Source organism: Pongo pygmaeus, chromosome 2 (genome assembly GCF_028885625.2).
Source record: "Pongo pygmaeus isolate AG05252 chromosome 2, NHGRI_mPonPyg2-v2.0_pri, whole genome shotgun sequence".
Taxonomy (NCBI): Eukaryota; Metazoa; Chordata; class Mammalia; order Primates; family Hominidae; genus Pongo; species Pongo pygmaeus.
In genome coordinates this window covers 128,016,405-128,041,029 of record NC_085930.1, presented here as the reverse complement: position 1 = coordinate 128,041,029, position 24,625 = coordinate 128,016,405, and the positions used below count along the sequence as shown (strand labels likewise).

Genomic DNA, 24,625 nt, shown 5'->3' with positions numbered 1-24,625 from the left:
TCTACGTTTCTACAATGGCTTGTGTTATTTTAAAGGTTGGTGGTTTTTCATGGTTATTATATGGGCGCTTTTGCTTCTTTGATGATCTCCCTGTCTCTGGGACAATTAACTAATCATGTTTAAGGTCAGAGATAAAAACTTAAATGCTGTAGGGACTAGACAGGTGAAATAAATGAAGGAACCCACCTGAGTTAATAGAGTCTGTGGTAAGCATTGTGGCATGCTGCAGAGTACAGCAGGTCCTGGAATAACATTGTTTTCTTCAGTACCATTTCATTATAATGCTGCTAAGAAAAAAAAAATTGATCCTAGGCTGGGGCCACTGTCTTCATTTGCACATTCTCCTCATGTCTGCATGGATTTTCTCCAGATACCCTGGTTTCCTCCCACATCCCAAAGATGTTAGTTTCATTGGCATGTCTGAATTGTCCCAGTTTGAGTGAGCATGGATGTGTGTGGAAGTGCGTCCTGTGATGGAATGGCGTCCTGTCTAGGGTGGGTTTGTTCCCGGACCAAACCAAGGGTCAGGCTGCTATTTCATGAAGCCCAATAATGAGACGCAGATTAACTGGGGAGGAAGAGAGTTTTTATTTATGTAACTGGTTACAGGGAGAAGGCCTGGAAATTATTGCCAGACCAATGCAAAATTACAAAGTTTTCCAGAGCTTATATACCTTCCAAGCTATATGTCTACGTGTAAGTGTGCGTTCATCTAAAGACATAAATGATAAACTTCTTTTAATCTATAACTAGGGTCTGAGTCCTGAAGACCTTCTTCTGAAGCCTCAGTAAATTTTCTTAATCTAAATGGGTCCAGGTGTGGGGGTGATTACCCTTATCTGGTCTCCTGCTAAATCACAGAGGTTTGGGGAGTTCCTTTAGATCCAATAAACTTGTTTATGGAGGCCTGGGGAGTTTGTTCAGACCCCCAATAAAACTTGTTTAATCCTAAATGGGTCGTGTTAATTCCTTCATTATTTTATCATGCTTTAAGGCCCAGGAAAGGCCTAGACAAAACTTTTGGTGGGCTTTTGTTACATTGCAGCCTTTGTGTAAGGGCACTGGCTCAGTCAGCTTTTAAATGCTTAACCTCCCTACTCAGTCAGTGCTGGGACAGTTGTAATGGAGGCCTGCGTTAGTGAGACCTGGCCTGCCACAGGTTCCCACTTTGTGACACAGCTGTTAGGATACGCTATGGTTACCCATGACCCTGAACTGGAATAATTGGGTAAATAGTTATCTAATTTCTTTTTATTGCTTTTTCTCATTTGTATGTATACCTCACATTTATTTCAATGTTTAATATTAGAAGTATTTTGGCCTTTATTTAGAAGTCTGATGATGTTTTTGTGACCAGAAATATGCCATAGGAACTTAATTCTTGTTTATGTCAATTAGCCTATTATAAAATTGGTTTTCTCATGTAACCACTGAACAAGTTTTAACTGGCCCTACTCTATTGATAACAGGATATTAAATTATTTTACAGGCACAGAGAGAAGAAATTATGAGTCGTACAGCTGAAGTACACACAGAAAAGATTTCAACCTCAAATAAAATCTGGAACTGAAGTTTCACTCCCCTCATGGAACAAATGTATCAAGACTTTGTCAGAACTGAAGGCCAGAACACTTACAAAAGTGAAGGGGTACAAGCTCAGTATGTTAAGATCCCTTACCATAGTTTACCATATATGGTCTTGTTTAAAGTTCTTCCAATCAAGACCTACCCACCAGCACTTCTGCATACCAGCCTGCTCTCTCTAACCCAGAAAACTTGCCCCAGACTCCAGAATGGGGAGATGGATTTGAGCTTTGTCTCCTGTCTCCTCGCCAGCCAACCCCACAATAAAACTTTTTTTTTCCTTAAAAACTGGTGTCATGGTATTTGCGTCTATGTTAATTAGGAAGCGAGCCCATTGCTCAGTAACAGTTATACATCATGTCATTTAAAGCTTCAGTTTTCAAGAACTTATCAGTGATATTAAGTGATACTTACTGCACTTGGCCCATCTGAAGGGAGCAGCTATAACTCAGCTCCAGGTGACTATTAATTTATGTTGCTAGATCTTTCACATTTTCAGAAGATGGATTTTATGTGAAATCTAATATATAAATGTAGGCAACTAATTCAAATTTTAAAAATACTATGTAGCCCTTCTTCCCCAATTCCAGAATGCAGAATGGGCCTCTGAGTTACCATTTTAAGAACTCTTCCTCTATGTGTACGGTAATTTTTACTTAACTTTCCAATGGGGATGGATAACAAAGTTTCAAGGAACCTTTGGCCATCTGCAAATCCTATCTTCAGAGTATGACACTAACCTGAGGTGGCAGAATATGTGTTTCCAAATGAACCTGGTCCTTGCGTTCACTTAGAACTTGCAAGATTTAAAAAAGCTTTTGGTATTATGACTCTGATTTTCAATAATAGTATTTCTAAAACTTTATATACAAGTAATATCCCACACATTCACTTAGAAGCTGATCTTTTCTCTTTGGCTTCATGTCGTTAGCTAGAACAGATCATTTAGCTCAATTAGAATGGGAGTAAAGAACCTGGTCTTGCCATGTAAATTACTTCTGAACACACTATCCTTTCCTTTCTTCTTTTTTCTGGGTTAGGGGGATGTGATATATTTGTTTATTCTACGGATATTTATCAAGTGCCTACTAAGTGTAGGAATTGCTCCAGGTGCTGGGGACATAATAGTAAACTAAATAAAGTCTTGCTCTCATAAAACTTACATTTTAGAAGGGAAGATAGACAATTAATAAATACATAATGTTAGACAGTGATAAGCGCTAGGAAGGAAAATAAAACCAATGAAATGTAAGGAGATAGAGAGTGATGGGGAGTATTATTTTAGATGGTATAGTCATGGAGGGCATCCTTGAGGAGGTGACATTTCCACAGAGATCCAAATGAGGTGAGTAAGCCATTAGAATATTTCTAGGCAAAGAGAACACCACATACAAACACTCCTGGGCAAATTTCTTGGTGTGCTTGAGGAATGTCAAGGGGGCCAGTGTAGATGGAGCTGCTGTCAGCCAGGGGAAGAATAATAGGAAATAAGAGCAATAGGAAATAAGATCCAAAGGGTAGCCAACTACCAGATCCTGTAGGGTTTATAAACATAGTGAAGACTTTTATTTTAAGAATGTAGGAAAGCCATTAGAGGAGTGACATCATCTGATCACCTCTTAAGAAGCTCACTGTGGCTGCTGTAGGCACAAGGGTTTCCAGCAGAGGTACCTGTTAGGAGGCCATTGCAGTGATCCAGATAGATGAATGATGCACTAGGCTGGTAGCAGTGGATATTCTGAGAAGCAGTTGGATTTGGATAATATTTTCAGTGGGTAGAGGTGAGAGGTAACAGCGTGCTGGCAGCCCTCGCTCGCTCTCCGCGTCTCCTCTGCCTGGGCTCCCACTTTGGCGGCACTTGAGGAGCCCTTCAGCCCACTGCTGCACTGTGGGAGCCCCTTTCTGGGCTGGCCAAGGCCAGAGCCGGCTCCCTCAGCTTGCAGGGAGGTGTGGAGGGAGAGGCGCAGGCGGGAACGGGGGCTGCACACGGCGCTTGCGGGCCAGCGCGAGTTCCGGGTGGGCTTGGGCTCGGTGGGCCTTGCACTTGGAGTGGCCCCCCAGCCCGCAAGCCCCGGGCAGTGAGGGGCTTAGCACCTGGGCCAACAGCTGCTGTGCTCGACTTCTCCCCGGGCCTTGGCTGCCTCCCCACCGGGCAGGGCTTGGGACCTGCAGCCCGCCATACCTGAGCCTCCTCTCCCTACCCTGGGCTCCTACGCAGCCCAAGCCTCCCCAATGATCACTGCCCCTGCTCCATGGCGCCCAGTCCCATCCACCACCCAAGGGCTGAGGAGTGGGGGCGCACAGCAGGCAGCTCCACCTGAGGCCCTGGTGTGGGATCCACTGGGTGAAGCCAGCTGGGCTGCTGAGTCTGGTGGGGAATTGGAGAACCTTTATGTCTAGCTAAGGGATTGTAAATACACCAGTGGGCACTCTGTAACTAGCTCAAAGTTTGTAAACACACCAATCAGTACCCTGTGTCTAGCTCAGGGTTTGTGAATGCACCAATCGACACTCTGTATCTAGCTACTCTGGTGGGGACTTGGAGAACTTTTGTGTGGACACTCTGTGTCTAGCTAATCTAGTGGGGACGTGGAGAACTTTTGTGTCTAGCTCAGGGATTGTAAACGTACCAATCGGCACCCTGTCAAAACAGACCAATCAGCTCTCTGTAAAAGGGACCAATCAGCTCTCTGTAAAACAGACCAACTGGCTCTCTGTAAAATGGACCAATCAGCAGGATGTGGGTGGGGCCAGATAAGGGAATAAAAGCAGGCTGCCTGAGCCAGCAGTAGCAATCCGTGGGGGTCCCCTTCCATGCAGTGGAGGATATGTTCTTTAACTCTTTGCAGTAAATCTTGTTGCTGCTCACTTTTTGGGTCCACACTGCCTTTATGAGCTGTAACACTCACCTCGAAGGTCTGCAGCTTCACTCCTGAAGCCAGTGAGACCACGAACCCACCGGGAAGAACAAACAACTCCAGACGCGGCGCTCTGCCTTAAGAGCTGTAACACTCACCGCGAAAGTCCACAGTTTCGCTCCTGAGCCGGCGAGATGACGAACCCACCAGAAGGAAGAAACTCGGAACACATCCGAACACCAGAAGGAACAAACTCCGGACACGCCGCCTTTAAGAACTGTAACACTAACCGCGAGGGTCCGCGGCTTCATTCTTGAAGTCAGTGAGACCAAGAACCCACCAATTCCGGACACAGAGGTAACTTCTGTTCATTGTTTAAGATAATTCAAAGGCTGCTTTCTCTGAGAGATGTTTCCTGAACTCTTCCTCCTTGCTGAGTTGTTTCTCTCTCCTGTGATCACCCAAGCAGCCCTCTTTTACTTCTTTTTGACATACTACATTTTATTAAGTGCTTTATTATATATCTGCTGTATCTGGCTGCGAATTCTTTTTTAAGGCCCAGGACCATGCCTTATTTCTGTCTAGTGCCTGGCACTATACTTGCACATAATTGGTGTTAAATGAATGATTGTTTAATAGACATATGAATCAAAAAAATTAATAGGAAATAAAATTGGGAAGAAGAAAATAGATAGGGAGATAAGCTGAATCCAGTGTCACATCATCGGTGGTTTTAATTTTGGTGGAAAGCTTTTCTGAGACTCAAAAAGCCTGGATGTGTTTGGTGGTCAGCCTTATCCTTGTCATCTTGTATCTCTATCAAACAGATTGAAAAATTCCCTTCAAGTAAATAGGATCTGAAGACAGCTTCTGTGTCCGGGAGTCTCAGAAGTTAATATAACAAATTTATGAATATGTAACTTCTGAAATTTCATAAAAAACACTTTCAAATTTTCTCTGCCTTTGAGAGTAGTTACTAATTTGAAGTTTATTGATGGTGGAGGGATAATTATAGACATGCCATTTATCTCTCAGCTCCTCTGAAACTGAAGCATTTAAATAATATGTTATATGTTTATACAGCCTCATATCCCATGTGTCAAATTTTCTTTTAATTTGAATATAAAATATAGAAGATAAAACTGTCAAAATGATCTTACCGGTGAAATCCTTTTTATTGTTGTTCATTTTCATGTGGTAATGCCCTAAAAGGAATAATACGAACATGCTTTTGAAATGCAAAAGGAAGAATAGCATGAGCAGATTTTGGGCCAAGGAGTGAGCTACCAGAGACCAAATTATTCTCCGGGCTTTGTATTGTTAGCTGACTTTGTGGATTTGACCAGGGAATATGGAGTAAAATAAAAGCAAGCACTATCAATAATTCATTCAATCACAGTCGATAAATGAACAAACTGCCAAGGAAAGGTATTTGCATCAGGCATACTAAGTACCAAGTGGGGGGATTCCATCAGCTGGAGATTATGTTCCATTGAGCTAACAGAAAACCCAAGAAGAGGCTATTTTTCTCATACAATGAGAAGGCCAGAGATAGGCAATCTAGAGCAGTGATTGTGGCTTCATGTAAGCTCTTTCTGGCTCTGTTCTGCCATCCCTTAGAGTATAGCCTTCATTTTCATGGTTACGAGATGTCTGTTCTACCTCTAGTACTGTGTCTGCATTCCAGATATTTTTCATGTATCTTCTAACAAGCATAGTGCCTAGCTCATAAGAGGTACTCAAATATTTATTTAATACATGAATAAATGGTGATTCAGTGAAGAAAAAATCTGAAGTTGTACAAAAGTGGAAGCTCAGTGTTCCTAATTATTTAATAGCCAGTCATCATCAAATGATCCGAGCAATTTATTTTCGCATAGTTACAGGCTGTGTTCTCCAGAAATAGAGAGTAGACCCTCAGATGTAGTCTGGTGTTCAAGATGTTTATTAAAGATCAGTATCTGTAAAAGGAAAAGAGTTAGAAACAATATCAACTAGAGGAAAAAGCTAACATGCTATGCAAGCCCAATGAAGCCTCTGTAGGTAGCTTTAGAATAAGCATTGCCTGTTAGACTGATCTTACATTGGGTTGAAATGACCGAGTTTCCATATCCCTACTATCTCCTATGCCCTGACACTCTGCTTAGTCACCTGATGCAGGCAGCTCTGGGGAGAATATGAGCTTGAGTGAGGTGGCTCTCTGCATCTAAGACTATGAAGAAGCTGAGAGTAGGAGGCTGCCTGGTGACTGCACTCCCCAATGCTGGGCACGAAGTCCTTTCTTGAAGTGATCTGAGTGGCAAACTTCCATATCTGCTATAATATGATATTTCACATACCCAATAACCAATGTCACTTGTCATGACACAAAAATAAAATGACAAGATCCATAAAACAAAAGGAAAGAAGAAAGAAGGAGGCGGCGTAATGAAAGCAGAAAACTTAGCTCAAGGAAAGTGTCTTAATCAACTTGGGCTGTTATAACAAAATAGTGTAGACTGGGTGACTTAAACAACAAACATTTATTTCTCACAGTTCTGGAGGCTGAGAAGTCCAAGATCAAGATGCCCGCACATGTGGTTCTTGGTGAAGGCCCTTTCCCTAACTTGCAGATGGCAACCTTCTTGCTGTATTCTCACGTGGTGGAGAGAGGATTCCTTTTTTTTCTTGAGGAATAGCACATATTCACAAGCTTCCTTCATTCTGTCCTTGTTGAATGTTTCCTCCAGTCTCAGCTGGCAGTGTTTCTGCTGATATAATCCCATCTCTTTCCTGGCTTCTGTTGACATCACCGATTAGGTCTGTGGTTCACACCCACACTAATCTCCTTATCAAATGATTGGTCAGACACATGTTTGGTATTTTCTTCTGAACATGCTTTCTCTTTTTTTTTTTTTTTGCAATATAGACAGGCTGGGAATTTTCCAAATCTTTAAGTTCTGATTCCCTTTTGCTTAACAATTCTGTCTTGATGTCATTTCTCACTTTTTGCATTATACTCTGAGCAGTCAGGAGGAACCAAACCAGTTTTTCAACACTGCTTAGAATTGTCAGCTAAATATCCAATTTCATTACTTGCAGGTTCTACCTTTCATAAAACTCTAAGATAAGAACACAATTCCAAATAATTCTATGCCACTTTATAACAAATATTGCCTTTTTAAAAATTGTTCAATAACGTGTTCCTCATTTCTGTCCGAAACCTTATCAGAATGACCTTTACCATCAATATGTCTACCAACAGTATGTTGATGATTAGTTATGTATTCTCTGAGAAGATGGAGTGTTTTTTCTTTCACTCTCCTCTTTTGTTTCTGAGCTCTCACTAGAATCCCATTGAGCAGTACCTTAACAGTGATCTCGAATTGTTCTGGTATGCATCTGAAAACCCTTCTAGCCTCTATCCATTATTCAGTTCCAAAGTTGCTTCTATGTTTTTAGATATTTGTTACAGCAGCACCCCACTTCTAGGTACCAATTTCTGTCTTAGCTCTGGGTAGTATAAAAATACCATAGACTGGCCAGGTGCAGTGGCTCACGCCTGTAATCCCAGCACTTTGGGAGGCCAAGATGGGCAGATCACGAGGTCAGGAGATGGAGACCATCATGGCTAACACGGTGAAACCCTGTCTCTGCTAAAAATACAAAAAATTATCCAGGCGTGGTGGCAGGCACCTGTAGTCCCAGCTGCTCGGGAGACTGAGGCAGGAGAATGGCATGAACCCGGGAGGCAGAGCTTGCAGTGAGCTGAGATCGCGCCAGTCAACTCCAGCCTGGGCAACAGAGTGAGACTCCATATCAAAAAACAAAAAACTATAGACTGGGTGGCCTAAACAACCAAATATTATTAATATATATATCATTTATATATAATATATATATCTAGTCTCTCTGTATATACATATATATACACATATATATACAGCAAGGTGCTGTCAGTTTCCATTCTTGGCAAGCACCTCTGCCTAGCTTGCAGATAGCCACCTGTATCCTGATCTGTCTGCTTGTAGTTGTAGCCTCACATGGTGGAGATGGGAGGACCACTTTTTAAAAGGGCACTAATCCATCATAGGGGTTCCATTCTTGTGATCTCATCTAAAACTAATTTTCTCCCAAGGACTTCACCTTCTAGTAGCACCACATTGGGGGTTAGGACTTCAATGTATAAATTTTGAGGGGACGTAAACCCTCTGTTTCAGTCCATAACAGAAAATGATGGCTATTGATGTTGGAACTCAGCATTGACTTTGCCTATATAAATGCAACATCGTTAATGAACGGTTCTCAATGGACAGAAGTCTATACTTGGGCAAAGTGGTTTAACAGCAGCAAGTACTATTTAAAACTGATTTGACTGGAAGGAAATGGTTTATAAATGGGATTTCTAATACAAGTTGCTGTTTTGGCTCTGAGTATGGAATCCAAACATGGCAATCTCAAATAGAGCCCCACCTTGTGGTTAGTAGAGGAAGCTGCTCATCTCAGGAAATGAGTGGTTTGCTTTCTATTCCTTAATAGTGTGAGCTGAAGTAGATGCCTTCTTGATTTTTAAAAGCATATGTTTTTTGAATTTTATCATTATATTAATCATCTTCACGTGGATACATAGCTGATAAGCAGTGCTTGATTTTATGATCCTTTAGCTTTGCCATTTGTTTCCCATATGCCCTCTTAGAATGTCCTTGGTACACAGTCCCCTCACCTATATGTTATTTCTGGTCACTTTCTTACTCTCAGATGACTCCAACTAATTAATTACTGAGCTGAATTTGGCTCAGGGAGTATTTGCCTTTCAATAATGATAGCCTCTTGATAAAGTAAATGCCTTTAGGACCCTAGGGAATGACTCAATAATAGTGTGTGCTGGACATTTTGGTGTAAGGTGGGAGAAATATTTTGGACGGAAAGAAAAGCAGGAAAAGAGGTGCCAGACTTATTTAAATCTAACTCAATCTATACTATCTTTATAGGAAATTAAAAATATAATACAATTATATTAATTATGAGCATAGTCTATTTTTTGTTTCCTTTAAATATTGCAACTAACACATTTTCTCTTTTGCCAATAAAGGAAAACAAAAATATTTCACTCCAAAATATACTTCAGTGACATATTTCAAGAGGGCTATTCAGAGGGCCTACAGACAGGAATAGCCCTGAAAAGTTGCCTTTTGTGGAAGAAATTTGCATCTGTAGAGAAAAATCCACGTTAGTGAAATAAATACCCAGACTTTCTCTGAGGCCCTCCCCCTTATCCAGATCTGGAAAAGATGTACTCAACCACAAACCACCGTGTCTTTTTTTCTAAGAGCTGCTGTCTGTGAGGTTTCATGTACACAACAAGCCCACCTTTGCCCCATGCCTTTCTTTCTCCCTCCTATAACCGTCTTGCCACACTCCAAGCCCATGTTTTTTCTATAACCTCAAGATGGTGTAAAGGCGTTAACCACCTGGCCCTTTCTTTGAGTTTTCACATTTTGTATTACTTCCATGCACATGTGTGTGCAATAATAAATTTTGTTTGGCTTTTCTCCTAATGGCAGTTTGTCAGCTGATTTTCAGTGAGCCTTCAGAAGGCGAAGGGGAAGTTTCCCCTTGGCTTCTGCAGTTTTGTTGTACTGAGCAGGATAACCAAAACCACTCTGCTCCTCTGGATGTCACATCAAGGGAACCCAGGATCTGACACGCCAGCCGTAGGGTAAGAATATCTTCCCAGTCAGATTCCCAGGTGTCTGTCCCGAATCCTGTTGAGAGGTCGGTAAAAATCACTGATTATCTCTTTTTCCTTTTTCAAATTAAGATTAATGGGAGAAAAGCATTTACAGTAGTCTTAGATGAAGCAACTCTAGTTTATTTTTTAGTATAAATATTCATATGTTTGGTCCTTGTGCTCTTAAAAGTAATGATAAAACCTACAATTACTCTTGCACCAACCTAATATCTCAAACTTCTCAAAGTTTAAGAGTGACTCTAGGACACCTTCCATTTGCTATGCCCCTCCTTTTGCCACCTTCAGTCCCCTATCTAGTTTCCTTGAGTGATTGATACATTCCCCTTCAAGACCATAATTCCTCCATTTGGTGGTCACTGGATGAAAAACTGAAGAAAGAAAATAAGAGAGTTTCAATTACCACATAAACAGATCTAAAAGATATGTTAGTGACTCTGGGACCCCTTGAGGAACAAAGCCAAGGTCCCAGTGACCCCTTTTGGGGCCGCCTTTCTTTCTCATGGAGTCGTGAGAGTTATGAGTTGATTTGGCCCTATTTGTTAATGGATGTTGCCCTGAAATCAATGACCCAGTTAAGAAATTGAAACTAATTTTAAAAGCCACCTATTCAACTAAATCTGTCTCCAAAGTACATATTTATGGCATTTCACTGGCTATTTAAAAGCTCTTTGTGAAAGAAATTTATATCTGTAAAGAAAACCTCCATTTGCAAGGGCACCTTCCTCTCTGTATCTAAACCATGAGAAACTTATACAATGAGAAAGGCAAGTTTACATAACAAACCTTACTTTTATTTAATGTACTTTTCCTGGCTATCTTTCCTTATCTGTGCATTTACCTAAGCCCCTCTTTGTCTTGGTGGATAATTATGTTTAGATCTATGTTTTGTGTCTTTGAGATATAAATTTTCTACCTTGTTCCACCTAAGAGTCATTCCTTTAGAAGTACAAATTTGGGGTTGCCTACCTGTTTTCTTAGGGGAGTAAAATGAGTAATCAGAAGATTGATCTGAATTGGGGAAAGCAAAACTATTTGGAAGCCAGCAAATGAAGAATCTTAATGAAAGCTATACGATCTGCTTCTGTCTTTGTGTCTGTCTGTATGTCAGTGTGTATTATGTGTATGTGATACTGCTGTGTGATCTGAGATAATCTTTGGAAAGTAAAGCTAGTTTAAAAACTGTTGGTAAAATAAAATAGGAAAGTCTTCAGAATTGTCAGTACTAAATATAGTTTAGACTTTTTTGCCTGGATCTACTTTCAGATAGGTATATGCTGTCTCTGCTACATGTTTTAACATCATATGACTGCTGCTTTTATAGTATTTTTTGTACTTGCTTGATTTGCCTGTACGCTAAAGCAATAAGGGCTGGCTTCTGGGCTCACTGGAAGCTTTGCACACATCTTACTGTGAGCTTATGTTTCTGATTTTTGGTCTCTGGATTCTGGGGTCTGGGTAGGTGGCCATAAGAAGGCCTGGGGACATATGTGTGCCTGCGGCACCTGGGCTACCAGCTACCATCTTCAGAGCTCTGTCCTTTATCCTGGGCTCTACCTCTGATATGTAAATCTAGGACCCAGATAAATGCTATCCTTCATAGCCTCTTTGGTGCCACATGGTACATGGGACTCAGGACAACTGGGGAAGTCATGGGGAAGTGTGGTATCTGTATTATACTTTCAAAATTATTTTTAGTAATTTAAAATCTTAAAGTCATGTTGTATTAGTCCATTTTCATGCTGCAGATAGAGAGATACCTGAGACTGGGTAATTTATAGAGGAAAAAGGGTTTAATGGACTTACAGTTCCATGTGGCTGGAGAGGCCTCACAATCATGGCAGAAGGCAAGGAGGGGCAAGTCATGTCTTACATGGATGGCAACAGGCAAAGAGAGAGCTTGTGCAGGGGAACTCCTCTTTTGAAACCATCAGATCTCAGGAGACTTATTCACTATCGCAAGAATAGCACAGGAAAGACCTACCCCAATAATTCTATTACCTGCCATTAGGTCCCTCCCACAACACGTGGGAATTCAAGATGAGATTTGCGTGGGGACACAGCCAAACCATATATGTTTAATTAAGTAATAGATAATTATATGTCTAAGTCATTTCTAAGTAAGTTAAACTATGAAAACATTAATTATTAAACATAAGTTTATTTACTTTGACATCTTATTTTGCTAAGGTATAGAAACACTAAATATAATTAGAGATGTTAATAAACAAAAAATTGAGAATGAATATCTTTCTAAAAATTATAAAATGGCTTTCACCTTTAAATACTGATATAAAACAGTCCAAAATTACTCATTTCCTAGGTTTCCCTAGAAATTAGCATTATTGAGTTAAGATTAAATATATGTAATTATATATATGAGAATATATATATTTCGCCCTTGTTGTTCAGTCTGGAGTGCAATGGTGCCATCTCGGCTCACCGCAACCTCCGCCTCCCAGGTTCAAGTGATTCTCCTGCCTCAGCCTCCCGGAGTAGCTGGGATTACAGGCATGCACCTTCACGCCTGGCTAATTTTGTATTTTTAGTAGAGACAGGGTTTCTCCATGTTGGTCAGGCTGGTCTCAAACTCCCAACCTCAAGCTATCCACATGCCTCAGCCTCCCAAAGTGCTGGGATTACAGGCATGAGCCACTGCGCCCGGACCTATCTGTCTGTCTGTCTGTCTATCTATCTACCTACCTATCTATCTATCTATCTATCTATATTTGGCCTTCATGCCTGTTGATGTATGGACTACTCAGAAAGTTCACTAGAACATATGATTTGAACTACAATCTACAAAAATCTGCCCGATTGCCACGCCTGCCCAATCCAACTGAAGGTGTTTTAGAGACTTGAGGAAAACTAGTTTATAGACTACTCTAGACATTAGCCTTAGTTTTTCCTTTGTTTCCATAGACATACCTCTTACTAACAGACATATTACCTACAAACATTTTACTTACAAACATCTGTTTGCCTGCATCATATGTAGAGACTTGGCTTTGAGATCCCATCTGCAATGCCGCCTCCTGCAATGGGGCATAACTGTTTAACTGAACCGACTTAGACTGATTCAAGAAGATATCAGCTGCTTGGTCTAATGTATGCTTTTTCCCCCTCCCCTTTGCCAATCTCTTATCTCACAATCTCTGACCCAAATCTCTTCATAGCTACCAACCCCATTTTAATATGTGAAATTTTCTAAACACAAAGTTTCAAATGGGGGGACTAAAGAAAACCAAAAATGTTTTGTACCAAAATATACTTCTTGAACATATTTTGAGATGGTTATTCAGAGGGCATGCAGACAGGAATAGCCCTGAAAAGCTGCCTTTTGTGGAGATTTGCATCTGTAGAGAAAACACCGCATTAGTAAAATAATAAATCCAGGCTTTCTCTGCGGCCGTCTCCCTTACCCGGATCTAGAAAAGATTAACACAGCCACAGGATACCATTTATTCTTTCTGAGAGTTGCTACTTGGGAGGTTTTATCTATATAATAAGATTGCCTTTGCCCCATGCTTTTGTTTCTCTCTCCTTCCCATTACCAGTCTTGGCATGCTCCAACCCCCTAACCTCATGGCATGAAAGCATCAACCAGCTGGCCTTTTCTTTGAGATTTTACATTTTTTATGACTCCCATGCACATGTGTGTGCATTAATAAATTTTGTTTGGCTTTTCTTCTATTAGTCTGCCTTTTGCTAGTTGATTTTCAGCGAACCTGTAGGGGGCAAAGGGGAAGTTTTCCCTGGCCCCTATAGCAATCACACTCTTCTTAGGAGACAACTGCATGAGCACTCTTAGAGATATATCCAAACATGATCATAAAAGCACCAGTAAGAGGGGAAAATAAAGTCATTTTGGCATTGGCATTTGCAAATAAAAATGTTATTAAAGACTAAATTTTTTTTCATTATAGCCTATATATTTTCAACAGTAATCCTTTGTTTTTAATGAGATGACTTTGTTTTGATTTTGTATTTTATCATTTTTATTGTTTTATGTTGTTGTTACTGTTTGTATTACTGCTTTTGAAGATTCTGAATCCTGTATTATTTGGGTAGAATTTATCATCAAAAGCTAATTGCTCTTATTAGAAATGCACTGTTGTGTTTTGCTTTGGGAAGGAATACTTCAATAAGGCTCTGCAAATTTTTGAAGACAGTTTACTTCCAGCCACTCAAAATGTGTTGTCACATTTCTGACCTCCTCTGACAGGATTAAAACCTTTACACAGACAAAATAAATAGAAATATGCCTCTCTTCTTGAATAATTTGCATTTTAATTAACAAATAATTGTTTTCAGATTATAAAAATAATGCAACTTAATTTGTTATAGAAACTGAAAGAGAACAACACACACATACAAAGTAAAAATCCTCTACAATAGTACTACCCAGAAAGAATCACTCTTAATATTTTGGTATACATGTGGTGAGTGTCAAACACAATTATTTAGGACACTAATATTCTCTTAGTACATACTTTTTAGTGGTTGCAAATAATTTAAAAATATAAATGGATCAACTTTCTTTAGCAGTTTCTATTTTTGTACATTATCTTGTTTTATTTTTTCAGACCTACTCAAGAATGCACTTGTTTTAGCTTTTATAAATACTTTCATATAAAAAATGTGAATGTTTATAACTTTTAAGGTCTAACTTTTTCTTAGAATACATTCTTAGAAGTGCAAATGTTGGGTCAAAGAGTACATGGATGTTTTTATTCTTTGATACATGTTGAGTAACGATGTTATAGAAAATGTGTAACATTTTGCACACTCACTTGCAATATTTAAGAAAGAACATTTTCTAATACCTTACGTAATCCTGGATATTGTCATTAAAAAGAGAGTGAGAGAAAGAGAAACTTGCAGTTAGATAGACAAATAATGAAGCCATTAGTAAGGATGGGCAGAGTTTTCATAAGTTTATTTGGCAAATGCATTTTTCTTTTAGTCCTTTGCCCCTTTTCTGTTGTGTTTAATCTCTTCTTATTGTTTGATTTTTTTTTTTAGCTATTAAGAATAGTAATTCTTGTACACTGTTGGTGGGAATGCAGATTCCCAATAGTCATTATGAAAAACAGTATGGAGGTTTCTAGAGAAATGAAAAACAGAACTACTATATGACTTAGCAGTCCCTTTTGTAGGCATGTTCCCAAACGAAATGAAATCACCACCTCATAAAGATATCTGCCCTACCATGTTGATTGCAACATTATTGGCAATAGCTAAAACATAAAAACAACTTAAGTGTATGTCAATAGACAAATGGATAAAGAAACGATGGTATGTATATACGATGGAATATTATTCATCTCTAAAAAGAATGAGATCTTGCCATTTGCCACAATGTGATGAACCTGAAGGACAATTATGCTAAGTGAAATAAGCCAGACTGAGGGACAGATATCACATGATCTCATTCGTCTGTGGATCTAAAAAATAAAAATTCAAATATATATAGAGAGAACAAAAGAGTGATTACTTCAGGTGGGGAAGAAATGGGAAGATGTAAGTCAGAGGATACAAAGTAGCAGATATATAGGATAAGCACATCTAGAGATCTAATATGCAACATGACTATAGTTAATAAAATTGTACTGTATTTGGAATTTATGCTAAATGAATAGATTTTAGCTGCCGTTGCCATAAAAACCAACAAACAAAAATAGGTAACTATGTGCGATGATGAATATGTTAATTTGTTTCATTAATTTGCTTCATTAACATATTCATCATCACACATAGTTACCTATTTTTTTCTGTGCATCCCATAGCGTCATGTTATATATCTTAAATATATTAATACAATTTATTTTAAAGAATAGTTACTGTCATATATATTACAAATACAGCTTCCAGTTTAACTTTATTTTTGGTTTATTTGCCTATATGTAGCTTATATTTTTTCTTTTTTTTTTTTTTTTTTTGAGACAGAGTTTCACTCTATCACCCAGGCTGGAGTGCAATGGCCCAATCTCGGCTCACTGCAATCTCTGCCTTCCAGGTTCAAGAGATTCTCCTGCTTCGGCCTCCTGAGTAGTTGGGACCACAGGCATGTGCCACCATGCCTGGATAATTTTTTTGTATTTTTAGTAGAGATGAGGTTTCACCACATCAGTCAGGCTGGTCTCGAGACTTCCTGACCTCAAGTGATCTGCCTGCCTCAGCCTCCCAAAGTGTTGGGATTAGAGGCGTGAGCCACCGTGCCAGGCCTATTTTTTCTTTAACATGATGCATCCATTTTTTCTTTATTATTTCTTCTTTGCCTTTGAGTTTGAATATTTTCATTTTACCTGAGGCCAGAGTTTTCTCTTGGAAATTCCGGGCCCTAGCCAGTAAATAGGGCAGCATTTTTGGCTTGTGAAAGTAGGTGAGTAGAGACACTGCATTGACCTTTCATGTTTCATAACCTGGATCCAAAGGGGTTATGTCGCATCTCCACACTTTGACATAGTGTTAAAAAAAAATCAGTGCCTCATGGTTTTTCATTAAGCTATTTTAATAGTCCTTAATGTTTTTGCCAAGAATTTCATGCCAAATCTAAAAAATCTAGGATAATCATGTGTTGGAGAGAACATATACTTTGGAGTCAGATAAACACACCTGAGCTGGAATTTTAGTTATTCTACTTTCTAGTTGGTGATCTTGGGTAATTTATGGAAATTTGCAGTCACAGTTTCTTTCTCTGAGAAAGGGGATTGATAATACTTGCCTCATCAGGTAATCATGATGTATTAGCATGCATTTTTCTCCTTCCTTTCTCTTTTCTTTCTTTCCTTCCTCTTCTCTGCCTTCCCTCTTGCCCCTGCCTTCTCTCTGTATTTCTGTTGCATTAGTAAATGAGTGACTAATAACTTTAGTCTTAGAAGTTATTCAGTAGATGAAAGTTTCTCATTAATCTTTTAGATAATAATAATATCTCAGGCTTTATCTGAAATTCTTTTCAAGATTATCTTTCTTTGATTTTTCAGAACTAATGTATTACCTTTCTCGTAGACTCATTGAAGTAAATAAGTTGGCATTTTATTCCTGTCACCTTGGCTTATTCATACTCCAAAGATCTTTGTTTATCTGCAAATGTGAGGCTTTTCGAGCATTCACTCTTCATGTAATTTATAAAAACGTTAAATACAGAACCCATCAGTATCCCACAGAGATGCTGCTTAGATATTGTCTTTTGTCCGGGGCAATTATTATTTTTCTGAAACTAAGTAAGCAGAGAGTATTAGAGACTCTTTCTGGGGTATCTTCTCAACTCACAAATGATTTTTAAACTGCCTTCTTGCCCTACAGGGAGGGACCCCCAGCAGCCATATTTGCACTGTGTGATTCCTTCCCTTCTGGCCATTGCCGATTGGACCAGAATAGGTTGATCAGATGGTATCTTCTAGAGTGAAAGAACTGGAACTAAGGATTTTTAACTTTCTTTAGTTTGGCCTTTCAAATGGAGGCAAAGTAAACCTAGGGTTGGGAAGTGGCCATCGTGCATATTTATGTAGCTGAGAAACAGCAGGATGGGAATGCTAGGAGATGAAACATGCTAAAATAAGGGGCTCAGCCTTCTGGAGGCTTCTGAGGCCTTGATTCTTGTCTCTTTTGGAGGCCAGATTACATTTCTGCGTTTGGAGTTCATGAGCTATCCCTTCATCATTGTGATACATTCTCATTTTTCTTAATGTAGCCTTAATTAGCTTCCCTCACATACAGTTGAAGCGACCTTTACCTTTTTTCTTTTAGCTCAAATATGTAATATTTGGTAAGTCTTTATCTGTCTCCTATTAGCTCTCCATATTTTACTTCTAGAAAACACTCCCAAATGGAATTTCTCTTTCTCCCATTTGCCACAAACCACTCTTTCCATTTACAATTATTCTATAAAACAAAACAGAACCATTTGTACACAAGAAAGAACATGTCCAATTTGGATTTGACTCCCAAGAACATTAATCTTAATATTAATCTTTTGATTAATTAATGTCTAAAATTAATCTTTTGACATTCTATTGGTATATAGTTGAACCAAACTATTTTTATATCTGCTTTATAAAAGGGCATAGGAAGGAAGGCAAAATCTTGGAGATTGATTATATTTGGTTCTCCTTGTATGGCTTCCTGTTCATGTTTTCTAAGCCCATTTTGCACACCTGTGCTTTTCATAACCATAGAAACTATACTTAGATTTACATTGGCTGATGCTTGCCAAGTCCAGGTTCAGTTCTCTGAGAATTGTTAGTCGTATTTTGAAGCATCCTATAACTTTGCTGCTCTGATCATAGCTTTTTAAACTAATGGACTCTTGACTCAAACTGGATGTATTTGGATTCTTTCTCTGAGGGATTTAATGTGATACGATAGGGATGTTTGTTAGCTGGAGTTGGATGTTAAAGCTGAAAGGTCATATCAGACTGGGGCTCTGTACCTAGGGCAGTTGTGATCCACTAGCATCTTGGAGCTAGGCATGCCTGTATTCATAGAAAGAATATTTTAAAAGACTGTACATAGAGGACCTGAGGTGAGCTATGCTGTATGATAAAGATTTGTCTGGTCTCTGTCTCAGGTTCCTGGCACATATCTTCTAAAGCTCTTGGAATTTCCCAAGTGATAGAGGTGTTGAGTCCTTTGGTTCACACCTGAGTTTATGCTAATTAGATGACTCAAGATCAGTCCTCTAGTCACTTTAGATGGGGGCTGGATACCAGAAAGACCAATAACATGATTAAAAGGTGACTCCTTTGAGGCAGTCTGACCTATGGGGAGGGGAGAGATACTGGAGATTGAGTTGAATCACATGGCCAATAATTTAATCAATCATGCCTACATAATGAAACCCCAATTAAAACTCTGGACACCAAGGCTCAGGAGAGGTTCCTGACAAATGAACACATCAATGTGATGGAAGGTTGACCTGTTCTGTCCATGGGAAGAGAACATGCAAGCTCTGCATTGGGGACCCTCTCAGGCCTTGCCTTATGTGTCTCTTCTTTGGCTGGTCCTGATCTGTATCCTTTATAATAATAAAACTTTAATCATAAGTAGAGCACTTTCTAAGATCTGTGACTTGGTCTAGAAAATTATCAAACCTGAGGCGTTTGTGAGAACCCCCAAATTTGTAGTCAGTCAAAGTGCAGGTGGCCTGGGGAACCCTGATGTTCAGCTGGAGTCTCAAGTGAGAGTAGTCTTTTGGAAGACTGAGCCCTTAACTTGTGGGATCTTTGCTAACTGCAGGTAGTTAGTGCCAGAATAAAAATTGCAGCATACCAGTTGGTGCCATATAAACTATAATATAGGTCTAGAGAATCCGAAAGAGAAATTTCAAGTTCTAATGTTCCGACTTCAGTGTAGAAATTAACTTCTACAATAGAAGTCTCCAAATAAAGATTTTTTTGAGGAAAACATGATTTTCCTACTCTACTGTCTTATAAAGCTTCAATCATGGCAGAGTTTACAGGTCTCTAATTTTTCTCCAATTCATATTTTGACCTTAAAGTCTTAGTGGTTCTCTGTCTAAGCCCAAATTAATCACACTGTTAGAACATGAGGGCAGGAATGGACCCACAAGATCATTTGGCTAATTCCTTATGTTTTCGCAAATGAGGAATCTAAGAAATAGAGAAGTGAGACATCTGGCATAGGATCATATTAATAATTACTGGTACAATCTGGATTCAAATTATGTTTCTTATTTTCTAATTCAACAAATGTAATTTCACTTTTCAGCAACATCTATTGACTAAAGCTTTATTTTTTTCAGTGTTATAAATGAAAGCAAACTTTGCTGTCATAAATTTTTTATAGGAAAGGATGTGGCTGTGAGTTGACACTGAATCTCACCAGGGAAGCTCCTTCCCATGTGAGGCTGCCTCACCAGTGTCTGCCTTTGGGGCCTGGTGTTTGGGTAATAACTGCTTTTAATAAATGAATTCTTAATATAAATTGAACTCACTTCTTTTCCATGAGTTTGCTTTTTTGGTTGACTTTATATCTTGGTGAACCTTTGCAAACATTCATTTTCTGTGAGTGAAAATATCTATTTTGCTGTTTTTTCTGCTGTCTATGGATATCCTGAAAGAGGAGAGATTTTACTTTATTTTATTTTTTGGCATAAGGCACTGAGGTATACTTTACATACAGTAAAATTCACTCTTTTAGATGTATGGTTCGTTGAGTTTTGACACACATATACAGTTTTGTAATGCCACATCAATCAAGTTATAGAATAGTTCCATTACCCACAAAAGTTCCCTTGTGTCCTTTGTAGTGTATACTACCTTCCTACCCCAGTTTTTAGATTCCAAAATTACCAAAGGAATGTCTGAGGACATAATTCAGAAATCAAGAAATATCTAGGATGTTCATTATTATTTCTATTTTTAATTTCTTTCATAACTTTAAACACATTTAGTTTATAAACTCAAATAGTTGTATCATGCCTAATCTTTAGGTTGTGAAGTTTTCCCTTTTTTTGGTATGCTGTCTCCTCCTCATGGTGATGCATTTCCCTGTGTAATTTGTAATTTTCTATTGTGAGTTCATCTTTTCCCTGTTGTTTCTATTGTGTTGCCAGTGTCTGAGTCACCAGTGATCTGAAAGCACCCATTGAAAGTGGTATTATTTACTTCTGTCAGTGCTCTAGATGTTTCATCAGTTCCATAGATGTGTCATCAGTTCCAGACCAGTTTTCTTATGTTAATTTCTTGGCTTAAAATTTCTGCCCCATGAAGGAAGTGTAACTTTGATTCTACATCCGCATGTAGGGCAAACATGGGTTTCTAAATTGCTTTAAGAAAACTTTCTATTTTCCCATCCTGAAGGCAAGTTTCCTTGACACTTTGCCTCCATGGGGTCAGAATCTTTCTAGTTTCTCTAGTTTCATGAATTGGCTGCTTGGACCTAGTTTCTGGCTCTCTGCAAGAGTCCTGGTTCTAACATCACTCTCCCCACCCTGAGCCTGATTCAGCTAAGATACTAACATTCAAGCTGTCATCCTCTAGATCCTACATTTGGGTCCAATATCACTCTGCACTGTCAGAGCATCAGATAAAGCTAATGCTTTTAAGCCATGTCTAGAACCTTTGTCTTAATAGTTGATAATGGGAAGTTGTCCCATATTGGCTCATTCTAACATGTATTTAGACGTGTCCTTGATAATTTTTCTTCAGGGAATCTTATTTTCTAAGTAGTTCTTGCCAATTTTTAAAACATTTTACTCCTTCTTTCATACATATTTGATTGCCAATATAAAATAATCTGCTGTTTTTACCTGTTTTTAACTTGTCTCTGTGGATTGACATACAATTCTGGCTGGTTAGTTATCAGTTACAGACAGTTTTAATTTCTTCACATTTTCATTTAGATTAAAAGGGGTTAGGCCTAACATTGGGCTCCTTCATTTTATCTTGCATTTTAGAAATTGCAGAATAGCTATTTGCCAGAGATTCTCTTTTGATCTTTGCTTTTATTTGTTGCTTTCCCTCCTGCCTGCCTATGCAGGCAGTGAAATGTATTAATTTTAGATTAATATTACTGCAGTGAAATGTATTCCTCAAAGATTACTGCTGAAGTTAATTTGTGTACTGTCATTACTTAATCTTCAGCATGGTCTGTGTGCTCTCTGATTTAGAGCAGTCCACATTCTATTGTTGCATCTTATGTGATGCCTGCAAATGCTTTTATGCTTTCATTATATTAGAGATTGCAGACTTTTAAAAAATTTACCTCTAGTGTTCCCATAAGATTGTCGCACTGTAGAACGGAAGTCACTTTTTTGTTTAATTTCAGCTGTCAGTCAAGAACCAGGCAATTGACACATTACTGGAAGAGAATTAGAACAACCTGCCTAGAGTTAAGTCCCTTAGTTAATGGATAAGTCACCAACACACAGTTTTTTAATAGGCAGAAATTGCAAGTCACACTGCAGACCATTTATATTTCTATCCTGTGTTGTATCCATATTTCATGTAAAATATGAAGCTAAGTTGGCAGAGATTCGTGTATCCACACTGAAGGTCCATGTTTGGCAAAAGACTATACTGATGGCATGCATGCTTTAATTGATGCCATGAAATAGCCCTTTACAATTGGTACTGTTATTCTAGGGCTGCTTTTTTCTCTTTATACAAGGTGGGACCATGCTTTCCAAATAAAACTCAGCATTCACTGACTTCTAGAATTGTAGTTCTGAGAACAACGCTCAAACATTGTTAAAAAATTCTAGAGCATGTACCTTTTAAAATGATCTGTTGTGTTCTTTTCACTTTCCATTCTCTTTTGGTGCATGCTGCTGCTACTGTTTGCTGTTAAATGGTTGCTGGTTTCACTTCTAATGCTACTTGTTCACCAGATGGGTGTAGGTGTGAGTTAACGAAGGTAAAAGCTAGGTCATTTGAGAAAAATATGACTTTTCTGAAAGCTAAATCATTGAGAAACTGCCAGATGTAAAAACAGAGACAAACTATACATTTAAAAACTCATTTTAATAAAAACATATTATGATAAATAGATAATTCCAGTCTGTTTGATTCTAGAGTCTATTCTCTTAATTATATTGTTAAGCAACAAAATGGGGAAGGAAGCAAACTTAAGTTGAACTTTCTGAGCCTCAGTTTCATTTTCTATGAAATAAGGATAGTAATATCTCATCGAGTTGCTATGGGGCTTAAATTAGATAATGTATGTAAAATGCAAAAGACAATCTATAAATGTTTATTTTTCTCCTGCTGTCCATCTAGCCCAAACTTGCACTAGAGGTGATTAGGTATTTAGAGTTCAAATAACTGAGTTGTGAAGTCAGCAAAATCAAAATTAAGCAGACTGAATTTCCAGATGTGTCCAAATGTCAATGAAACCAATATTTAAGCAGAGATCTACTGGTCTGCGCTGTAACTCCATAAGCCTTGAATAATTGAGAATTGACTGTAAACTGAGAATCTTATTATGTTCTGCATTATGACCTTGCATTAACAGAGACTAAACAATTGAAGGTTTGGAGGTAAGTGAAATAGCCTGGTGCCTGTAATATTTCAGGAGGAAATGCAACAATATAACAAGCAACACAAGTACTGGTATTAATTGAGAAAGGTCTCATTTATCTCTCTTTTCTCCCTTCAAATGCCACTTATCACTAGAGTGTGGATTCTCTAATGTATTTAGTGATCACTCAATTTTCTTCAGTACTTGCTCTCCACCCTGGTCTTATAATACAGACTTTTCTGCATTTTCAGTTGTTCCAGGCTCTAGTCACATCTTAGTTATGTGCAACAATAGGCATTGTAGAGTTGCTGCAAATCAAACTTCCCAGGTAATACCAAGTCTCATTTAACTTTCATAGCCATCCATCACCAAACAGTTTATTGGAGAACCAAAAAGGGTGGAGTAGGGGAGCTGAGTGAATTTCTGAGTCTGCCGGAGTTGATAACTGTAAGTGTCATGGCCCCAGTATTACTAGCCATAGATAGAGATAATTTAAAAAATCATCCCTGTAACCCTAGGTGCTGATTATCTATTGCTATATAGCAAGCCACCTTGAAACATATGGCTTAAAATAACAATTTATTTTTATATCTCACAGTTCTGTGGCTTAACTGGTCTCAGCTTGGCATTTCTCTTGCAGTTGAAGTCAAATAGAGGCTAGGGCTACATTCGTCTAAAGGTTCAATTGAGTTGGAATGTGGCATGGCTGGCAGTTGATGATGACTATTTCCTAGGAGTTCTGCTGGGGCTACATGCCTCAACACCAACCAATAACCTTTTCATGTGGCTGAGACCTTTCACATGGCAATAGTCCTCAGAGACAGCATCCCAAGAGTGATCCTTTTAAGAGGCTCAAGTAGAAATTGCAAGGTGCTTTTACAGTCTTCTCAGAGGTTAGAGTGTCACTTCTGTCATATGCTACTGTTTCAACAAACCACTAAAGCCAAGCCCAGAGTAAGGTAATAAGACTCCACTTCTTGATGAGGAAATGTCAAAGTCATATTGCAGAACAGCATATTGGATAGGAGATACTATGGTGATCATCTTTGGAAGATACAGTCTGCCACATCCAGTTCTTCTGTTCCAGATGCCCACAGAGCTCATCTGTATCCAGAACACTCCTGGGCTCTGGCTGGTTTAAATACTTTCTGCATTTACTGGTCAACTCAGAATAATTTATAATTAGTAAGATGTATAGCAGAAATCAGAAAGTATCAATTTTCATAACATATCATGATTCTTTCACAAATCAGACATTCTTGCATTCTTATTCTTGGTGCCAGAGTTTTGCTCAGTATGACATTCACAATTCTGTATTCATGTGTACTTTGGTCACTGAAATCCTGTTATCCTCTTCACCTCTGCTTTGACCTTTTTGTGTTTCAGATGCTTGACTTGCTCTTGATCCCTGGTACCCAAGACTTTCATCACCTCTGCTTTCAAAGTTTGGCCTCCAGGCCTTTGAACTGCC

At 38.7% G+C, this 24,625-nt stretch overlaps 1 long non-coding RNA gene across 1 annotated transcript; it reads right to left on the bottom strand.

Moving 5' to 3' along the window:
- Positions 1–10,277: 10,277 nt before the first annotated feature.
- Positions 10,278–23,805, bottom strand: LOC129034010 (uncharacterized). Its single transcript, XR_008501734.1, has 8 exons — positions 23,751–23,805; positions 22,409–22,594; positions 21,901–21,996; positions 20,129–20,247; positions 13,432–13,526; positions 13,140–13,205; positions 11,977–12,038; positions 10,278–10,541 (listed from the first exon to the last, which is right to left on the bottom strand). It is a non-coding gene; the product is annotated as an uncharacterized LOC129034010 (long non-coding RNA).
- Between the last annotated feature and the right edge of the window lie 820 nt (positions 23,806–24,625).